Consider the following 6,455-nt stretch of genomic DNA (forward strand, 5'->3'; position numbering starts at 1 on the left):
GGTCATGTAATCAGTTTTTCCGGCCTTCTGACAAGCAAAGTCAATAAGGAGGCCGAATTCACTTAACAACTATGTTACTAAGTTAACAACTGTGGGGATTTATTTGACAACCGTGGCAAGAAAGGTTATAAAATGGTGCACAATTCGTAAAATTCTGTCTTGCTTAGCAACAGAAATTTGGGGCACAAGTGAGGTCATGTAACCTTCCCTTCCAATCCCTGGGCACCATGGCTTGGGAAGATCAATAGATCAGAATAGAGCTGGAAAGGAACCATGGAGGTCTTCTAGTCCAACCCACTGCTCAAGAAGGAGGCCCTATACCATTTCACAGCGCTTTGGGCTTCTTCGGCGATGTACTGAAATCTGCGATCGTGCGCAGTTTCGATCCATGCTCACCGCTGGAGCACCCTGATAGAGGATTCGGGGCTGAAGCCACCCTGTAGAGGTGGTGAAGCGGGGGGAGACTGACAGTTGACTAGAGGGGAGCTGCATCTCTCCTCCTCGGCTGATCTAAAGTCCCTTTCCTGAAATCAGTTGCAGCGGTGGTCAGAAATGGCCACCTCAAAGAAGAACCCGACCGGACAAGATTGAGCAGGAGGAAGACAAAAGGGAATGCAGGACAGACCAGGCTAGGCAGAGACAACATCTAAGCATGGTGCCCTGGATTTAAAAGTATTAAAACTATTATTCCTAAAAGAAGATTTTTAAAGCAGCAAAGAAGAGAGAAAAGGAGGGGGAAAAAAATCCTTTTTTCTATTTTCATATTGACAGTTATAATCGGCTTTGAATGTTAAAAAGAAGAAATCTAAGTAAGAAATTTGTGATAATTTACTTTGACACTAATAGGCAATCTTAAGCTGAAATTAAAGTGTCAAAAGGAAAATAAAGACTTTCTGGATACTCTAAAGCCCTTAAAAGGAGAAGAGTGGAGGAAAAAGGGTGGAACTTGGAAAGAATAACGGAGTGCCACCTGGAAATAAAAGGGATTAACAGTGAAACTTTGAAATGATTTCCAAAGGATACATTGTAATTGAAACTTTATTAAAAGATAACAGAACCCCTAGAAAGGGAAAGTAGAAGAAAGAAACAAGAAGAAACAGCTTTGGATTACTTGGTGATTTTTAAATTTTTGGGTGTTGGATTTTTAATTAAAATCAATCGGGTGGTTGTTTAAAAGTGCTTAAGATGGCATCACTCCTTGGGGAATTAAAAATGAAACTTAAAAAACAGAAAGAAGACACACAAGAGGGAAGAGGATCTTTTGGCTTTGTATTTCAATTTTTAGAAATGGAGATTTTGAACTATGAAAAACAACAAGAAATGCTTGAAGAGCAAGAAGAAGGGCGGGACAAAGAAGAAGCCATTTTTAATGATCAAATAATATAATGTGGCGTAAAGTGGGAAAAGGGGGGGAAAGGAGTTAAAAGCTTAAGATTAAAGGGAATAACTAAAAAAGAATAGTTTGAAAAAGAAACATAACAGTAAGGAGAAGCAAAAAAGAGAATTACAGAAGGGAGAGTTAGAGAGAGGTGGGGACAAAAAAGGGGGTGAGAAAAAGGGGGGACAGATAAAGAGGAAAAGAAGTTATAAGGGACAAAAGCTGGAAATAAAGAAACAGGGGAAATGTACAAGGATTAAAGGCATTAGCTTATTTAGAAGACATAGAGATAATGGTTAAATCAAAGTAAAAGTGAGAATTCTGCAAGGGTACAAAAGATAGTGTTGTTATAGTAGAATATAGTAATGAGTTAGAGATGAAATAAGTGATTAAATTACAAGATAAAACTGTATTGTTATGTAATGGTATGTTTATTAATAATTAATGTAATAATGAGAGAAAGGGAATAAAGGTAAAAGAAGTTGACACAAGAAGAAGGAATGGAAATATTTTAATTGTTCTTAAAGATTAATAAAATACAATTGAAAAGAAATGTGAAAGATTTACAATGAAATCAATACCGGTTGTTAGGATGAATTTGAATAGAATAATTATTTTGCTTATTATTTTATATATATTTTTTTCCTATTTTTTTTAGAATTTTGTGTGTATTTCCAAGGGAAAGTACCAAGCGGAATTCAGTTGATGAAAGTTATATGATATAAAACAGATATTAGAAACTGAATGTTATAATACCATAATGTATAAATTAAATGTTTAATGAGATTTTATATGACAATAATTATAAGATTCAAAGGTGCCACACTCTAATTGGCAATTACAGGGGGAATCTTGCTTTTCAAGGCCTGGAAGGGGAGGGAATTATTATTTTTTCCCCTCTCTCTTTTGGGATGATGATGGAAGAGAATATATGACATTGTAAACAGGACAGACGAAAGTATAAGTATAATGAATAGAAAGATACAGAAATCTAGGAAGAGAAATGTAATTGAATTAGAAAGAAATGAGATCATTATAAAAGAAGATTAAGGAAAGTAAGGGAAAAATATTGAGAAATCGAAAAAATAATGATAAGATATGAAACTGAATATATAAGATGAATATGTATTTGAGATTATGTCTGTATGGAGATGTGATAACCTGGAATCATGCTGTTCTCAAAAAAAGATGTTTTATTTGTTATGCTTTGTTAAAACCCAATAAAACTTTTACAAAAAAAAAAAACCCTCCAATGATGGAGCCCCCACAACTTCTGGAGGCCAGTTGTTCCACTGGTTAATTGTCCTCATGGCTAGGAAGTTTCTCCTCAATTCCAGGTTGCTTCTCCCTTGAATAGTTTCCATCCATTGTTTCTTGTCCTGCCTTCTATTTGTTTTGGAGAATAATTTGCCCCCCTCCTCTCTGTGGCAACCTCTCATGCTATCATGTCACTCCCAAGTCTAGTGGTGGCTAACCTTCTTGGGCTGCCATGCTGAAAATTGCGCTCACATGCCAACACTCAGAAGTCAATGCATGCGCCCTCCATGCCCCCTGTGCCTGTGCCCCACCATGCCTCCTGTGTTTCTGCACATGCACGCACGTCTCCTGTGGACCCCTCACCCTCCACGGATGCATGCCAGATACCCGACAATCAGCTGTCAAGCGGGCGGTGCACACCTGCGCAGTGGAGCTCTTTCGAGCGACCTCTCGCATGCCGGCAGAATTGGCTCTGCGTGCCACTTCTAGCATGCGTGCCATAGGTTCACCATCATGGCCCCTGTCCTTTTCCCCCCTCTAAGCTAGCCATACCCAATTCCTGCAATCGTTCTTCACATGTTTTAGTCTCCAGGACTTTAATCATCCTAGTTGCTCTTCTCTGCACTTTTCCCAACATCTCAACAGCTTGTTTGTAACATGGTGACCAAAACTGGATGCAGGTGTGGCCTTACTATTCATAGATATTGTACTCTCAAATTGCACATGGAGACGTGGGTACTCTTATTTTTCTTATCTTCATTTTTAAGTGCTTTGGTTTTATTGTATTGCAAACAGTTGCTGGGGTGCATCCACAGTTTCGCTGTACTTGTACAGTGACAATAAAGTTCTTCTAATTCTAATTCTACAACTAAGGCTTTATCAAGCAGTACTAATATATAACACGGTTTTGATTCTATGCCTCTGTTTACACAACCAAAGGTTGCTTCTTCATTTGTTGGGATACCTTCCAAAGGTTGTATTAGCTTTTTCTTGGCTGCTGCCACAGTCTGCTGGCTCATGTTTAAGGGATCATCCACTAGAACTCCAAGATCCCTCTCACAGGTACTGTTTTTGAGCCGGGTTTCACCTAATCTGTACTTCCCACCATCCTTCCAACCAGCCGCTGTCGCCTTACCCAGCAGGTCTCTGATCCAATCCCTCCCTTCAACAGAGGGATCGGCCTGACAGATGACAAGAGGGAGAAGCTCCCCACTGCATCACACAACACCTCCTGCCACGAATCTACTGCTAATTAGGCTAAATCACAGGCTTTGTAATCTCCTGAAATAAAATAGCCTGACTGAACAGCTGACAGGCAGGCAGGAGGCTGTTCAATGCAGCGGGAGCTTTCCTCCTCTGCTCTCGTCATTCCCTGTGAGCTCTGAGTCAGCTCAACCCGCCTCCCTCCCGCCACAAGCCGGTATACGGAGAGAGGCTGGGAGAAGAGGCCAGAACAGGCGTTCAGCTGCTGGCCCCTTCAGATCCCCCATGTCTCCAGTTCTAGAAAGCAAGTGTAGAAATCGGGCACCTCAAAGAGCTTTTGCTATGCTTCCTCCTGCCAGGATTCCTAGCGTTGACACCTGGGCCGGGAGGGAGACAATGCCCAGGGGTTTTGCAGAAGCCAGCAATCCAATATTATGGTTAAATTAGCATGGCCTGTGGGTGGTTATTCTAGTTTTCATACTTTTAGGAGACGTGGTGGCGCAGTGATTACAATGCAGGATTGCAGGCCTAATTCTGCCGATTGCCAGCAGTTTGATTCTGACCAGCTCAAGCTTGACTCAGCCTTCCATCCTTCCAAGGTGGGTAAAATGAGGACCCAGATTGTTGGGGGCAATAGGCTGTAAAGCACTATGAAGTGGTATATAAGTCTAAATGCTATTGCTATGTGCAGATGGTCCTCGCTTAACAACCACTTGTTAGCCACATTCAAACCGATAGGTGGTACTTATGACTGGCCCTCAGACTTATGTCAGTTGCAGTGTTCCCCATGGTCAGGTGATTGTTTTCTGGACACTTGGCACATGGCTCACCATTATGGCATTGCATGGTCTTACGGTCACCATTTGCAACCTCCTTTGTTGCCTTCTTACAAGCAAGGAGGAAGCTGAACATGGGACGTCCTCTCTTAATGAATGTGTGGGATTCACTTAATGAAAGTATCAGAATCTGCTGCAAAATAGTGCACTCACATGATCATTGTGTTTTGCAACCCTTCACTTAGCGACAGAAATTCTGGTCTCAGCTGATGTTGTTAAGTCAGGACTATAGATACATGACTGCAGCAGGATAGAGATGGAAAGCAGAACCATCAACCAATGGAACAGAAGTTGCCTGCAGAAGTTGTGGGAGCTTCATCACTGGAAGCTTTCAAGAAGAGACTAGATTGCCATCTGTCAGAAATGGTGTAGGGAGGGTCCCCAACCACGGTCCGCGGACGCGTCCGTGGAACAAGTCCTACCGGCGCTGGCTTGCTGGGTGCCGCCATCTTTTTGATGAAAAAGTGCTTCCGGTGAGCTTTTCCAGGTAGAAAGCTCACCGGAAGCACTTTTCATCAAAAGATGGCGGCTCAGCGCTTTCAATGAGCTTTTCCGGGTAGAAAGCCATTTCTACCCGGAAAAGCTCACCAGCCTGGCGCCGCCATCTTTTTGATGAAAAAGTGCTTCCGGTGACGTCACCGGAAGCACTTTTTCATCAAAAAAGATGGCGGCGCCAGCTAATGCTGGTACCAGGCTGCGCCATAAAAAAGGTTGGGGATACCGGGCCGCGGCATAAGAAAGGTTGGGGATCACTGGTGTAGGGTCTCCTGTTTGGACGTTTCCCCCCTCACTTTTTAAAAGCCTTTTTATGGAATTTTATAACACACGTGTCTTCTGTTTTGTTCCTTTTTTCCATTATTGCTTTAAAAGCAACAAAAGATTAGGGAAAAATATTTCCATCTCTGACTTTTCCCTTATCAAAACCGTCATAAGAGGGTTTTTTGGTATAACTTTACTGATTTCCAAAAACACAAGTTTAAAAAATAAATAGAGAAAAAAAAAAGATTTTGAAAAAAAGATTAAAAAAGAAACATAAAGGGGCAAAAAGGAAAAAAAAAGTAAGAATAAGAAAAAGAATGACTTTTGACTTTCTTTAGTACTGATATGAATAAAAAAAAATATACCAAATTCCTTCTCTAAGCTTAACATTTGTCTACATTATTTCTATAATCTCCTATAATATAAAAGGTTTTTCCCCCCACAACACTCATGAATGTGTGATGATGCCAAATGATGACTTTAAAAATGAACTGGATGAACGCACCCATTATTCATTTTAAGCCATTCAAAAGATGCAACCACTTTCCCACAAGAATTCCTCTACACAATGGCATTCAAACATGCCCATTACAACGCCCAGTTAGACCACAGGATCCAATCAAGTATAATATCTCCACGCTATAAAGATAAATCCAATGTTGATTGAACTGCTCCAATTTTTTTGTGTGCATTGGAAATTGATAATTAATTTCAGCACCCAACCCAATTGTTCACCATCCCACCGATGTTCAAATGTTATTTGTAAAATAATCTTCTTACCTGGAATCCTATAGATTCTTAGCTGCCAAAGGATGTTAGCTGATACTTTATCACAGATGCCAAGGGCATCTCTAACATTTCTTTCATACAGTTTGTTTTTATTTCCAAATCTTCTAAAGCAGGGCTTCTCAATCTCAGCCACTTTAAGATGTATGGACTTCAATTCCCAGAATTCTTACCTGGGGAAATTCTGGGAATTAAAGACCATGCATCTTAAAGTTGCTGAGGTTGAAAAAACACTG

The sequence above is a fragment of the Notechis scutatus genome, chromosome 2 (assembly GCF_049901735.1).
Source record: "Notechis scutatus isolate UNSWTSFEM ecotype Mainland chromosome 2, rNotScu1.2, whole genome shotgun sequence".
In the NCBI taxonomy this organism is placed as follows: domain Eukaryota; kingdom Metazoa; phylum Chordata; class Lepidosauria; order Squamata; family Elapidae; genus Notechis; species Notechis scutatus.